Below are 16,387 nucleotides of genomic sequence, written 5' to 3'. Positions count from 1 at the left end.
AAATGTATTGGGATAGAGCCGTGATAACAGATTAACAAATTCTGGCCAACAGACCCAATATTCTGTTGTTTGACAAACTTAATAAAACAGAGATGCTCAGTGAAACTGCTTTTCTACTCAACAGAACTATCCCAAGAACACATGCAAGGAGGATAAATAAGTATGTGGCTTTGTCAGAAGAGCTGGAATGAAAGCAGAATGTGAGGGATAGTAGAAAATCTAGCTGTCATTTCTGCACCTTATGTAGGTTTCAAAAACTGGACATTCATTGTAAGTGAGCCTCTATTCAGAGACAGAGGTTCTGTGTATATGGGCACTATTTTTTTCCCGTTTTTACAATGGATGATCAAACCGTGCTTAGCTTCTGTTAGTATCTGAGGTATATAAAGATCTATTAATCCAAATAACAAGAACAAATTAATTTTGTGAAAATTTATCAGGCTGTACACCTAGGACACATATTTATGTTTTCTTTATGTATATTACACCTCCATTAACAGTTTTAAAAGGTACCAATGCTGACAGTCTCAGCTCTCCTTGAGACCCTGGTAAATCAACCTCATGGATATATATTTTTGTAAAATGCTCCTTTCGGTACTACACCCTGCAGCAGAGCTCCGATGGTTTAATCCCTGGACTAGGTGATTACTTCAGAGCTGGTGACCTAAATGTTCTCATAGGATGTGCTTTCCAAGCTCTAAGAGGAGGGGAGAAAAGTGACAGTGGCATTAACGGCAGCTGGGGACTCTATCCTTTAAAAAACCCAACAAGCCCACTCTGCTTGTCAGGGTGACAAAGCTCTACCTCTGGTCTGTGGGCCGCAGGGCAAGGGGAATCAAGCCTTATTTGAATTGTGTAGCATCTGAGACATTGGAAATCCTTTGGAAGGTCACTCATTAAGCCCCACTACTTTTTCTCCTCTTCAATTTAGGTAAATGAAATAAAACCATGAATGTTGGGAGTCATCATTCAGGTATTAAAATTTATTGGGTTAAAAAAAAAAAACCTGAAGATGAGTAATACTTGAACACATTCCAGAATCTTCCATCTAGGGCAAATCCAGACCAGCCTGCAAGGGGATGACGGCCTTGACTCAGTGAATGTCATACAGCTCAGAAGCAAAAGGATGCAGACATCATTACATCCTCAACTGAACTGTGAGTGGAATGTATGGCCCTGGTAGGTAAGGGGTGTCCGCAGCAAACGGGAAGACCTCACATTGACGCTCCATCCCGTGATACTGCAGGTATGACCAGGCCACACACAGTTCATTGTTCAGGGCTGGAGTGCCTTTACGTCAAGTTAAACTAGGTAAGTTGAGATACAATAATAAAATAAAGAAAATACACATCTTGAGTCCTGTTTTCAAATCCTAAAGAATGGGCAGAAAAGTGACCCTTTGGAATCATGAAAGAAAGAGAGGAAGAATGGTCAGTGTGCCGTGTGCTTGATTCCACCAGAGGTCCCCTGTCCACCTCTTAGCGACCCCTGAGGGGGTCACCCACACCCTACAGTTTTAAAAATTGTTCTTTAATTAATTAATTTATTTATTTATTTATTTTTGGCTGTGTTGGGTCTTCGTTGCTGTGGACGGGCTTTCTCTAGTTGCGGCGAGCAGAGGCTACTCTTTGTTGCGGTGCGCGGGATCATTGTGGCTTCTCTTGTTGCAGAGCACGGGCTCTAGGCATGCGGGCTTCAGTAGTTGTGGCACGTGAGCTCAGTAGTTGTGGCTCGCGGGCTCTAGAGCACAGGCTCAGTAGCTGTGGTGCACGGGCTTAGTTGTTCCGCAACATATGGGATCTTCCCGGACCAGGGCTCAAACCCGTGCCCCCTGCATTGGCAGGTGGATTCTTAACCACTGCGCCACCAGGGAAGTCCCTAAAATTGCTGTTTTAGATGGCACTCAACAGCATTGGGGTGGGGACACAAAGACTGATTAAGGGAGGGTGCAGGGATAGCCTTGCACGTGGACTGGTGGCCAGTGACATAAGGGGAGAGATCTGAGCTCTGGCCCAGCCCCTCCCTTATTCAAACATCAGGTGCGAGTTAGTTGCTCCAATGAGCTCTGTCCTGTGCTCGACACTTCCCCTCCCCTCCCCACACGTCCACCACTCCGTGCAGTGACGACCAGACCCAGCACCCAGCAGCCCCAGAGAGACGGCTTCCGTGGCTGCACTCACCCTGGTGTTGGGCTCGGGGAACTGAGGCCAAGGTCAGGAGGGCCTTTGGAACCCCTGTGAGCCTGCGGGCAGCGTGAACACCCACCCAAAGGATGGAAAACGGGACCTCGTCAATCACACGCGCAGTTTCATTGATGGGTTTGTGTGTAGGGTGAAGACGTTCTGAGAGCTGACTCCTAATTCTCAATATCATAATGTTATATAACAGCTTGTACCTGTATATTAATTTAAACAAAATCATACCTGTGCTTTTTTGATTCTGTGGATTGCAGCCTTTCCCCCCTACCTTCCTTTACCGAAAGTAGAAGAGAGAATACGCCCCACATCCAGTGACTGAGAGCTCTGCTCGCCTGGGGCTCTGATGAGCTTGGGTTCCCAGACTCTGCTTTTCACGCACCCAGCTTGGCGGCTCCTTCTCTCTGTTCCCCCCACCACCACCGGCCTCTCTCTTCCACTTTACATCCTGCACTCTCCTCCCAACCTTCCTGTTTAACCTGACTTGAAGCACCTGGGGATAAGTTGGGGTTTCCAAGTCATCAAACTACGAAGCATTCCCGTCCGCCACTTCCAGGCCCGGGTCCCACCTCCCAAGGGTGCGCTATCGCCCTGTGGAGTCATGGCGGAGACTTCCTTCCCTGCGCCCCTTGCCAGTTTTTGCGGCTGTGAGTGATGGTTCACTGCGTGTTAAACATACACAGTTGCCTCTTCGTTGGAGTCAACTGGGTTTCCATTTGAAAAAAAACACAAAAACTATTTGCTAAACTCTGAATGAATTCAAGCCCGTCCTTCCATTTGAAGAGCTTTGTCCTCTTCTTCAGGTGCACGGGCAACCGTGGCTGGTGTTTCTGGGATGCTGACTGTGTCTTTGGCCAGCTACTAAGCACTTCCTGTCGCAGTAGCTGAGAAATAATCTCTCCTCTACCTCTCACTGCTGTCCTGTGGGGCAGGTACTATAATTTCGAAGCTGAGTGAAATGAGACCCAGAGAGCTGAAGCGACTTGGCCACCCGGCGCGGCTGTAAGGGGAAGACAGAGGGTGACCCCTGGGCCACGGAGTGGGTACGGGAAGGGGTTCTGAGGGTGCTTTTTCTTTCCTTCCCACCTAATTCACACAGTAGAGAAGAGACCACGTGCAGATATGTAGTTCTTCTAGGTCTAGGGAAGCCGGAAAGAGCTAGAACGATCACCAGTGCCCAGGCTTGACCTTGACATAACCTCCAAGGAAAGCAGAGCAGCCCAAGGAAGACGAGAGCTTCAACTCTCTAACCAAGTCTCTCCATTAGAGCACATTTTTTACCTTTAATTCTCTCACAAGGACTATCATATTTTCCTCAGATATTTTATTGTTACCAATATGAAGTTTTTTCGTCACAACTAATGCCATTTTTAGACCATCTACATGATAACAAAAATGGATGGTGAAAAACCCAGCCAAGCACTTGGTTGGACTTTTTTCTTTTCTGGTTTACATAACATCAAATGAAGTCAAATTTAATTTTTATAGAACGAGCTGGGCCTAAGTTCTTCTACAAAAATAGATTTTTCAGGGAAAATGGGAAATTGATAATTTCCCCAAGAATTTCAGATGAACAAGTACTCTCTCTTAGTTGAATAATGATTTGAGATTAAGCGCTCCTGTATTCTTTTTCCTTCCCTTTATTAATGAATTAGAATATACAATTGATTTAAAATTAAATAAAATTCTCATAAGCATCATTCACATCTTCATGACCAGTCATTTGCGCTTTGTCAAACTGGATTTCCATTTAAATGGCTTCATGTCAAAATGGGCTGCTGGGGCCCCAGCTGGGAAGCAGCCTGACCCGGCCCAGCCAGCGCCCTCCAGCCAGCAGTGCAGGTGGAGGCCACGGGGAAACCCACTCCGGCAGCTGCAATCGGTTGTGACCAGGGATGGCAAAGGCTGCAGGGCAAGCACAGATTCAAGGGCCATGGCCAGCTGGACCGGAGGGAGGGTGACTCCAGATGGAGGGCTCCTGACACCAGATTCTTGAAGTGGCCCACACAGCCCTCAGCTGGTCTTTCCTTTGTGTCCCAGGCTGACATGGGTGCATCATCTCCCTTGTGTCTCCCGGGCTCCTGTCCAGATTCTCAGGGTATCCTCTGGGCAGTTGGGACCATGGACAATTTCCCCCCTAAGAAGGAAACTTAGGAATTCTTTCTCAGGTTGGAGGCAAGGGCCTGGGCTAACCATCGAAAGAGATTTTTGCCTTGTCATTCACTAGTTGTATTGAAAATGTAAGAACACAATATTTACAATTAATTCTTTCTTTTCTAAAAGTGACAGGTTTCAGAATAACTAAATAATTTCTAGTGTCACTTTTTTCTCCCAATATTAGTATCACATGTGAAACCTGGTATTTTGAGACTTTCCATCGTCCATCTGGTTCTCTAAGAATCTTTATAAAGGGCAAGTACTAAAAAGAGAAAGAGAAAGACAGGAAGAAAAAAAGAATGTTTTAAAGGATATACGGATGTCCATTTTGCCAAACAAAATATTTTCTAGTATTTTTATCAGGCTGTAATGAACTAAGCATCATTATTTAGACTTAACTCATGAAATAAGTTAAATACTTTAGCATAATTGGTGTCTCCATGCATTGCTTACATTAGGGGTTGGTTCTCATCTTTTTTGCTGGAGACCATTGGAAAATCTTTAATGAAACCACATTTAAATAGGATTTAGGTAAACCTGAGCGATTACACTGCTGGGAGAAAGGGAAATCCTTCTCACTTTTGCTGGATTGGAGTCCATCTCAGCTTCTACTCTGCTTGCGAACCACCATCAGCTCATAGGGGAGTGGACCCAGGTCGTCCCTGGGGACACGTGTGCCAGTGGGAGGTTCCGTGACTGCTCTATTCTCCTTAGACAGGGTAGTCACATGCTCTCGAAAGGTCCTTCCAGTCTCCCTTCTACAATTCTGTACTTTGACTGTTGAAGAATGATTGTACCCTCTCTGGATCTTCCGATCCACAGCCATGTTCCGTGGGGCATTTTATCAACTGTGGTTGAACTTTAGGATATTTCTACAAAATCATTAATTTTTTTTGCCATATTATAAACCTCTGTGATGATAAGAGTTCTGAATCCTCTCTTCTTTTTCCTTCTCTCCCTCAACTTCACTTCTAGAGATATTCTTATTCCAAAGTGTGTTCATCAATGACAGTTCCAGACCGGGAACGGGACACAAGTAACTGTGTACATGGCTGGGCACTCGTGCATGTCGCTGCAAGGTCCTGAATAAAATATTAGCAAAGAGAGCTGGCAGTGTATTAAAAAAAAGATCGAATGGAGTTCACTCCAGAATGCAGTAACAGTTCAATAATAAGAAATCAGTGGGGAGGGTGGGAGGGAGATGCAAGAGGGAGGGGATATGGGGATATATGTATACGTATAGCTGATTCACTTTGTTATACAGCAGAAACTAACACAACATTGTAAAGCAATTAAACTCCAATAAAGAGGTTAAAAAAAAGAGAAAAAAATCAGTAAATATAATTCACCACTCTATTAAATTAATCACCAATCATTTGTTGATCTGAATAAATGCTAAAACATGTCTGAAAGTTGATATCCAATCCTGAGTTTTAAAAAACCTTCGTGTAATGGGTCTAGGTCCATACTTTCCTAACATGATCAAACCGCACACACACACTCACATACACACACACACACACACACACACACATTCATTCTGGTGTCAGTATTATAGTGTCATGTTTTGTGGTGAAACCCTAAAAAAGAACTATTTCTATTAAAGTCAACACCGGGTCAAGGGTCCCTGTTATCACCAATATTATTTAAAATTGTTCCCGAAGTACTTCTCAAAGGAATTAACAAAATAAGAGGTGGAAGTAGTAGAAAGAAGGAGGCAACATTTTTCTTATTTGCCGATGATCTGATATGATTGTACACCTGGGAAACACCACGAGAGTTTAAAAAAAAATCATATTTAAAAGCAAAAGAAATAGGTGGCTACTCAGTAAAGAAAAAATTAATAGCTTTTTCCACACAAACACAAGAGACAGGGAGAAAACGGGGAGACAAGACTGTATTCATTTGTTCAACACATTTTTCTGGAGAGACGTTTGCGCCATGCCCGGGGGACACAGCTGTAAGAGGTCAGAGCCTTGTTCTCTAGTAAGTTGCCCTGCAATTAGAGGAGACAGAACATAAACAAGCAAACACATAAATGAACAAATAAGACTTTCAGATGGTGGTGAGTGCGGGGAAGGAATTCAGGAGAACGTGACGGAATCGTGGAATTAGAGAGGCAGGTGTCACACAGAGGGGTCTGGGACGGCTTCTCCAAAGAGGCGGTTCAGAGCTGAGACAGGAGGCATGAGAAGTAGCCTGTCAGCAGAGACCCAGGGGAAGGAAACTGCAGGAAGCAGGAGAGGGGGAGGACGGGGCCTGAGCGACGTCAGCAGGAAGCCCTCAGGAGGCTGGAGCTTGTATTCAGTGCTTTAAGGGGAGGAGTGTTGAAATGATTAAATGTACCAGTGAAACATTTAGCTCTGGCCGATTCAGAGAGACTGGATTGTGGGACGCGTGAGTGAAAACAGAATAATCTTTATTTATTTATTTATCTGGCTGTGTTGGGTCTTAGCTGTGGCGTGCGGGCTCAGTGGTTACGCCACTTGGGCTTAGTTGCCCCGGGGTATGTGGGATCTTAGTTCCCCAACCAGGGATCCAACCTGTGCCACCTGCAGTGGAAGTGTGGAGTCTTAACCACTGCACCGCCAGGGAATCCCAGTTCTGTGGGTTTCAGTCCTATTTGCTCATGACTTTCGAAGGCTATCTCCAGCCAAATATTTCCACGTTGTTGTGGGTTGCATTGGTCCCTCCAAAAATCTGCTCAAGTCCTAATCCCAGAAACCTGTGAATGTGACCATAAGTAGAAATAGGGTCCTTGCAGGTGTAATCAGGTTCAGATAAAGTCATACTGGATCAGGATGGGCCCTAAATTCAATAACCGGTGTCCTTAAAAGAAGAAGAAAATTTAGACACAGACACACACAAAAGGAAGAGAGCCATGTGAAGACAGAGGTAGAAACTGGAGTGATGAAACTGCAAGCTAAGCCGCGCCAGGGAACGCTGGAAGCCTCTGGAAGCAGGAGAGGGACACGGAACAAATTCTCTCCTGTGGCCCTGATGACACCTCAGTTATGAACTTCTGGCTTCCAGAACTGGGAAAGAATCAATTTCTGCTGTTTGAAGCCCCCTAGTTTGTAATTTGTTACTGCAGCTCTAGGAAACTAATACACACCTTAATGTCTAATATTAGGGCCTATGGAACTTAACTTTGTTAAAACAAAACTCTTCTTCCGTTACCTATTAACATATATATATATATATATATATATATATATATATATATATAAAATTTAAAGTAACATACATCAAACGGTAACAGTAGTCAAGCGTGGACAGTAAGAATGAAGGGGCTTTGGCTCTATACCTATTTGTATGGTCTGAATATTTTACAAGCTGCATGCCTTGCTTTTATAATAAAATGAAATTTTCAAAGAAAGAAAATGTACAGTGAAAGCCGGCCAGATTGCCATGAATGGAATCCAAAAACTTCAATTGTGTAAAATGAAAGGTCATGTTTTGGGGGGATTAACAGACAACGGAGACTACGGGCAGCTGGCCAGCTCTGAGCTCCAGGTGTCCAGCTGCTCATTTCTAAACCCATCGTGGTCCCAGCCGGGCCTCGTGGCTGTGATGGTGGCTGTCTGTGCTGGGTAAATATCCATGAGGTTGATTGCTGGTCTAGGGCTGGCTAGGATTCCTGGGATAATGGCTCCATCCCTGGAATCTCCCAACTTGTTGGCACCTGCTTCATGGGTCCAGCTGGGGACACTGGGCCTGAGGAGCTCAGCCAACACAGAGATCCAGCCTCACCCTCTCTCCTCCCCAAACTGCATTGTTGCCCAACTGCTCGGCTTCCCAGCCCCTCTCTGGAACCATGGAACCAGGCTTGAGGACTTCAGCCTATCCCCTTTGGGAACTTGGAATCATAAAAGTCAGGGACCAATAGCCAATCTCAGTACACAATCTGAGTTTGAATTTCTACAGGGCGTGCCAGGAAGTGTGTGTACTGTATTATATATTGTACCAGGACTTGATTAAGGAATAATAGGAAACAGAAATAAATTATTATCTCTCTGGTCCCACTGAGGCAGCAGATAGATGCGCTCCAGGCTAGACATTTACAACTGGCCTCCTGTTCACATTTCCTGGGATGAGAAGAAGATGGGGTCCAGGCTCACATTCATTACCAGCCCCCTGTTTACGTTTCCTGAGGCAAGAAACAAACGGGCTCCAGGACTACATATTTAGGACCAGACTCCTGTCTACATTTTGAGATCTGCACCTCGATATAAAAACCAGCAACAGAGATAGGGTAGGCGACCGGTTGTTGGACATTTTATGGCAGGGACAGAGAGGGACTAAACCCTGTTAAAAGATCAGGAGGTCATACGTTTCCCATCCTTGGGGCAAGGGAGACATTGCACATGTGCAGAAAGGCTCCTTGGGGGTCAAAAAGGAGGGGGCACCACCCCATAATAGGTGATGCTAAGGCCGTCCCGTAGGCCTCTGGGCTGTAATCCATCTTGGAAAAAAGTTGCACACGCGTGTTGGGGAGGGTCTTAATGCAGGGCAGGTGCGGAGAAAGAAACCAGATAATTGGCCAGAAATGAACAGAGACCCGGAAGAACTGCCCTGTATGAATGACGTCCCCGCCCCTTTACTGCGCTCCTCCCTATTGGGGGGACGCCCACACCCTTGCTCTCCCGTGTGCACCTCTGCCCTGCTTCTGTCCTAACTAAACAGACTGCTTCTCTGTGTGCTCTCCCACTAGTTGTTGTGCTGTGTCTCTAATAATAAACTTTGTACCTGTTTTTACAGTTTTGCCTCTGTGAGGAATGCAGTTTTCACGGGGGGCAAGAGCCAGGGGGTGTGGTGGCTGGGATTCCTGGTTTTCATCCGGGCTCCCCAGGTTCAATTCCTGGGCAGGGAATCAAGATCTCGCTTCACGCCACGACTCACTGCTGCCTCTCCGAGATCATCACTATTCTAATGTTTTAGATTTCCCTTTTCACAAATTATTGGTTATCAACTGGGTTCATTCCACTGTATTGCTATTTGCCTTATATGCTCATTAATTCTTTTCTTTTCTTTTTTAGTAAATTTTTTGTGTATAAATACAAAGTCATGTTCCAGGACCTTTTGTTTTATCCATTTCAATTCTGTTTGATGTGCACCTTACATTGGGCCTGTCAGTGGCATCAGACAGGCTATATATACTCTAGTGAGCTCACATAATCATTCAACCTACAGTAATTAAAATGAGCCCCAAGTAACTGGCCCTGTAACAGCCCCTCAACAGCCGCTGGTACCAGGCATTCCTGTAATGTGCCCCTTTAAGCTCCCTAAAGGTGGAGAATCCCAATTGCTGACAATCACTCTTCTTCTGATAGAAACACGAGTTTTGCACAGCTTTGTAAATGAGTTCCTGCAGTTTCCCACCCACACTGTTTCATACTCCAGGCCCTCTGGAATCTTCCCCATCCCCGAACACTGCGGCATTCATGATGCATAATTTTAAGGGTCAATTTGACTGGGCTAAGGGATGCCCAGATTGCTGGTAAAACGTCATTTCTGGATGTGTCCAGAAGGTGTTCTTGGATGAGATGAACATTTGAATTGGTGGCCTGAATGAAGTAGCTGGCCCTCCCTGACGTGGGTGGACCTCGTCCGATCCACTGGGGGCATGAGGAGAACCCAAAGGTGGAGGAAGGGAGAATCGACGCTGTCTCTCTGCCTGACGACTTGAGCTGGGACATCAGTCTTCTCCGGCCCTCAGACTGGGACTCATACCGCTGAAGCCCCTGGTTCTCAGGCCTTGGGGCTTGGACAGGAGCCACCCCGCTGGTTCTCCTGGGTCTCCAGTCTGCAGATGGCCGATCAGGGGACTTCTCTGCCTCCATAATTACATGACTACATAATTACAGTCCCTTCCTTATAATAAATGTGTGTGTGTGTGTGTGTGTGTGTGTGTCCCACTGGTTCTGTTTCTCTGGAGAACCCTGAGTAACACACCATAGACACGAGACCGAATTCTCCCTAAGATTTCCAATCATTCCACCCCCTGCAGCCTTTCTACAAATCCTTGAGGAAGAGGGACCCAGAAGTATTCTGCCACCCACTGGGCTGACTGGAGAATCAGAGTAAAATCGGAACCACCAGACCAGCTTCATGCAGCTGACACAAGGCAAAGCATGGGAAGTCCCCCTGCCCCCAGAACCTCAGAGCCCCCCACAGACAGCGGGTCTTCCAGGAGAGAGGTTACAGAAAGGAGAGACAGAATTTATTAACCGTCTCCTTGGCCTGCCGTTCCTGACTTCCTTTGGGCTCACCAGACGTCGCTAGGCGCCAGACACATATGCACGCTGCCATTTGCGTGTCTGTGTTAAAGTTGACTTAATTAGGAGAGTTTACCTAAAATAAATGCTTAAATGAATTCTCTTAGTGGTGCAACATTTTTGTCTACTGTCTATAGCTGTGCCTTGTGGCTGGAAAAGGACAGGACACATGAAGTGTGCAGCCGCTCTGAAATCATGTTTACACGCATTGATGTGCAGTCAGCAAAGAGAATGGGACTGGGGTCGAGTGAACTCCTGTAGGATAAATAGAGATAAATAATTCAGATTCTCATTAGAATAGAGGCACAGGGCTGCGGTGCACGGAGCGCCCTGCCTTTGTGTGAATTGGTATGCAGTCAGGATCCAAAGCATGTAATCGAGCATTAATATTAACATAAATCAGAGGCAGGAATTAGCAATATTTCTCAAGTCTTATAGGGTAACTGAATTCGCACTATATTGTTTCGTCCTCCTGGGCATTTTAGTAATCGTGTAATAGAAATGTTGAGGTAGTTGAGATATTCTTTCTATGACTCTGTGAAAGGATTTTTAACACAATGTCTTTGGTAGACAGTTTTGATAGAATGCGTGGAACAAAAAGAAATACGCCTATTTTGGTGATGTGGGTATGTTTCATTAGATCAGCCTCCAGCGATATGACATTACATTCTAAAAGGAATACAATTAATAACAATGAGAGATTTTTAGCTCTCAGAGCGTAGCTGGAGGAACGAAGCCCGATGTCAGGGCAATTAAGCGAAGACACTGCACTACCTTTGTCTGTATACCCTGGAACATCACCCGGTCTCAATGTGTTGAATTGTCATTTCTTTAGCGTAGAATTTGTCATTTATTTTGATGTTTCCTGTAATTCAGATGACCATCAGGAAAAAAATGATTTTTCCTCTCTTTTTTACGCAGGTAAGAAAAAAACCTTTTAAAATAACTAGCTCGTAGAAATAAACATTTCTTTGGATGGGCATCGCTTCCATTTCTCTAGAAGGGAATGAATGACCGCAGGTGACATGCACCCAGTAACTGTTGGGGACGAAACCGAATGGAACCATCCCATTGGTGCAGCAGAAATGTATTTTAAAAACCTAGGAAGCATGTCTAGTCCCTGCTGTATAGAACAGCAACCCAGCAAAAGAAGTTGCACTTGGAGACCATTAAAATAATCAGCCAGGATATTATTTTATTCAGCGTTAACCTTTATGTTTTATGTTAAATGACAGTGAAGGTTCTGGAACACGATGAATCCCCAGAGTCCCGGTAGCCGAGATTTCTTTTATCTCTAAAGAGGTTTCATTTCAGTCTGCGATGTGGAAACCGCTTCTGGCTCCCTTCACTGGTCCTTTTTAATAGGCATAGCAAAAGATAAAATGGTTTGAAACATGAAAACTCTGGTTTTAAAACAGAAGGTATGAAGAGGCTGGTTGAAAGCCCCATTTGGGTGTGTCCTGTCTGCGTCCAGCTTCCTGATCCTGGATCTGTCTGGGCAAAGGGGGAGGTCACAGGGGTGGAGAAGGTGGGGAGAGAGCGAGAGGGCGTGCCAGAGACCCGCAGCCACTGGTCCCGCTGCCCCAATGATCCTGATGGACTTTTCCTGGCCGCCATCCACAGCCCGTCGGCAGGCGTCTGGCTGCAGAGCCTCAGCCTGGGAGGGATTAATGCCTGACTCCATTTCCACTCATGAGTAATGTATTAAAATTTTGTAGCTAATAAATTCTTCATCTGAGAGGCTCCAGGTTACTTCTGACTTACACAGCGACCTGGTTAATGTCACACCAGCCTGCGCTGGGTTCCCAAGGCTTCTGCACGCAGCCAGCCGGACTGCCAACTCCCTCTTCCTGTGACCACCGGTTAGTTCCTGCATAAATGCAGAAGCACACACCTCTTCAGACAATTAAATCACACCAAACTGCCCGGGGACTTAGACCTGCGAGGGTTATGTGAGCGGTCCCCCTCCCCGGCTAAGTATTATTGACAAACCCATCAAGGGCAGTGATGCATTGGTTTCCACCCTACCTAGAAGGACACTGGGGCAGCGGTGACATGCTGTCACCGTGGTAACTGCGGCTGAAGTGAACAGCCTGTTAGGACGGGTGACCTCTGTTGGCAGTGAGCCTAGAGATGTTGCACTTGCCTGGCTGCCATGTCACGGGGACTCCGGTGCAGCCCGGTGCCCTCCGATGGATTCATTAGGCCCTAAACGTATCGATCGCTCCAATTTGCAGGAATTTATTATATTGATATTGGACTGATTAACATTTTGTGCCAGACTGGTTCGGTATGCGCTTGTAACAGCTTTTAATGATTAATTGACTTTTATGATTCCATCTCAGGGCTGTCAGTGAGCTGTGAACTGTGGACAGGCTCGCTGCTGGGCTGTCTCTCAAGTGGCACGGGGCAGTGATTGAATACCTAGGAAATTAGTGTCCTTGCTGGCTCATTTTATGAAAGATAAATGCTATGACATTTCACGCAGACCTTAATTTAGAACAGAACTAAGCAGATCGTTTTGCAATTTGATCCTAAACAGGTAAATAACACAACTTGTTTAGCATTTTACAAGTTAAGCACGCAGAAAACAGAGGCAGTCCATGGGAAGCCCGCAGAAGGTAAAATGAAATAATACGGGCCGGACCGCGCAGCATTTTAATAATCACGTAATATGTGAGAGCCAACATCAGAGACCATTTTTCAGCCCACAATATACAGCTCTCATTCACTCGGTGCTGAGCCCAGGCTGCACCATTTGGCAGAAGCTGAAAAGTTAGCATTCACCTTCCCGGCTGCAGGCAGCCCTGCAATATCGCCTGGTGAGTCGAGGAAAACACATCGGCTGATTTGCCACAAAAGTAAATAGCAGAGGAAGGGACGGGCTCTCGTTTAATATGTGCCCCGACATGGAATAAAGGGAATATCACACTCAACGCGGTTTATGTGGTGCCTAAAACAACTGTAAACATTATGAAAAGACAGCGGGAGAAGACGAGAATTTATTGTGTTCTCGAAAGACGGCGAGAGAGGGGCACGCGGGCTGGCGCTGCCAGCCCACACCTTCCCGCATTCATATTTAAAGCATATTTTCTTTCTTTCATTTTAATTAAAAGACTTAAGTTAGGGAGAAACTGTCTAAACATCATGTCAAATTATTCATGTTTGTACATATAAGGAATAAAATGAAATGGTTCTCCCGTGCACGGCTCTTTCTTCTTTACCCGTTCCGGATTTCTCTATCACGTGACGTACAGAGTAAGGACACCTTTTTTTGATGTACAGTTGTCAGTTGCTAAGGTGGAACCCAACGTATGCATATACATATTTTATTGCTCTAGTCTGAGATACATGCAAACCATAGCATCTTCATTTTCTCCAGCTCCCCGCTGGTGCCAAGCACGGGGGTCACGGAGTCAGGTGCCCCAAAGACACCAGAAACTCCATCTTGTTGCCTCGCTCATTTCTGACAAAGGCTTCTTCCTCGGCTTGTAGAGAAACTACCCTAATATCTTTTCCACTTGTGGATAGAACTACGGCTTTGTTTTTGTGATTCCTTTATCCGGTGGAAAGCAGAGCTCGCTCGGCATCTTGATCTCTGTGTATTTACATATGCAGATACACAGGCAGTCTCTGAATGTATGTAGGTCGCCTGCGTGGTCCGCAGCGCCTTCACCTGACTCTCCCTAATTCTAAGGCTTGCTTGGCATTGGTTGCCGTCGGCAGCACCTCTGTCGCCCCTCTCAGCGCACAAAGTACAGAGGAGGTGAGAGCCCCGGAAACCCTCAACGTGCCTCTCTCCTGTTTGGAAATTGAGAAAGCGGAAACATAATTGCTTCTGTTGGATCACAATCCTGAACAGCAAAAGACGTTTGAAACATCTGCCCCTCCTTTGATTGGCTTTACATCTTCTCTCTTTTTGGCTACTGTTCATTATTCTGCATTTTACTCATTACCGAGAAGTACTTTGCAAGCCAATATTTTCATATGCTGAAGGCTGACTTGGATTCAGGGTATTTAATCTGATCCAGCCCCACACAAACCCGTAATAGACTATGACACACCACACATAGATAAATTCTATAGAGACAACTGGGTCTCATGCCCAAGGACCTGATTCTCTCCATTGTGTCAGAAATACCAGATCCCCAGGCACGGAGGAGGGAAATGGGTCTCTCTCCAGTTTCTTCCTTTTACTGGAAAGGGGAAAGGGAAGAACCCGGCCCCATCCGGAAGTCTGTCCTGGGTTCATGCTGCAAGGCTGCAGCGGAGTTTCCTCTATGTTTGGAAATACACACGCACCCAGGCACACACACCGATACCTCAGACCCATCAACAGCATGTCAATTCTCTGCCATCAGGGGGTGAGGGGAGTCCATCCTTTTGGTGTCTCATCAGCACCATGTGCTCTCAAATTAGAATTCAGATTTCTTAACTTGCTCAGAACCATTGGTTTCCTCTCACCTGCATTTGTTCAGCAAGGAGAATTTTCAGGAGTCACTGAATACTCTCTCGCCTCTTTCCTTCCAATCACTAATCGAATAGCTTTCTGTATCTATTTTATCTTCTGGTTGTACTGTCAGATACCTGTCACACTATTAGCAGGAATTCCATGAAAAATTTAACAGGAAAAAAAATGTTGATTCCCCTGAGTGGACGACTGGAATACATTCTCTCCTTATCCCATGGTTATTACCCTTCAAAATGCTTGCCTTTTAGTGAGCATTTTAACTCAGGCAGAGAAAGGTACAGAAAGTGTGGGAAATGATCTTATTCTAACACCTTAGGAAAATGTTCAAAAGTTCAAGTAGAAAAAAATCAATATTTTGGAGGACTTCCCTGGTGGTCCAGTGGTTAAGACTCTGTGTTTCCAATGCAGGGGGTGTCGGTTAGACCCCTAGTTGGGGAATTAAGATCCCACATGCCGAGCGGCGTGGCCAAAAAAAAATATTTTTTTATCTGTATGTTTTATTAGTAAGATCTACTTAAAGAACCACTGTGGCATACTTTATTTTATAGTCATAAATATGACAACAATCTGTATTAGATTACTTATATATAATAGAAATGCTAGTATCAACTATTTTATATATATATATATATATATATATATATATATATATATATATATATATTTTTTTTTTTTTTTGTAGTATGTGGGCCTCTCACTGTTGTGGCCTCTCCCGTTGCGGAGCACAGGCTCCGGACGCGCAGGCCCAGGGACCATGGCTCACGGGCCCAGCCGCTCTGCGGCATGTGGGATCTTCCCGGACCGGGGCATGAACCCGTGTACCCTGCATCGGCAGGCGGACTCTCAACCACTGCGCCACCAGGGGAGCCCTATTTTATATTTTTGATACTAGACTTTCTACTATAGATTGAATTTTTTTTTTTTTTTTGGCTGCGTTGTGTCTTTGTTGCTGCACACGGGCTTCCTCTAGTTGCGGCGAGCGGGGGCTACCCTTCGTTGCTGTGCGCAGGCTCCTCATTGCAGTGGCTTCTCTTGCTGTGGAGTGCGGGCTCTAGAGGCAAGGGCTTCAGTAGTTGTGGCTTGTGGGCTCAGAAGCTGCGGCTCGTGGGCTCTAGAGTGCAGGCTCAGTAGTTGCGGCGCACAGGCTTAGTTGCTCCGCGGCATGTGGGATCTTCCCAGACCAGGGATGGAGCCCGTGTCCCCTGCATTGTCAGGCAGATTCCTAAGCACTGTGCCACCAGGGAAGTCCCCATAGATTGAAATTTTACTTCACAATGACTGCCTTT

The sequence above is a fragment of the Leucopleurus acutus genome (genome assembly GCF_964270905.1).
Source record: "Leucopleurus acutus genome assembly, chromosome: 12".
Classification (NCBI taxonomy): Eukaryota; Metazoa; Chordata; class Mammalia; order Artiodactyla; family Delphinidae; genus Leucopleurus; species Leucopleurus acutus.
Note: the sequence above shows the minus strand (reverse complement) of the source record.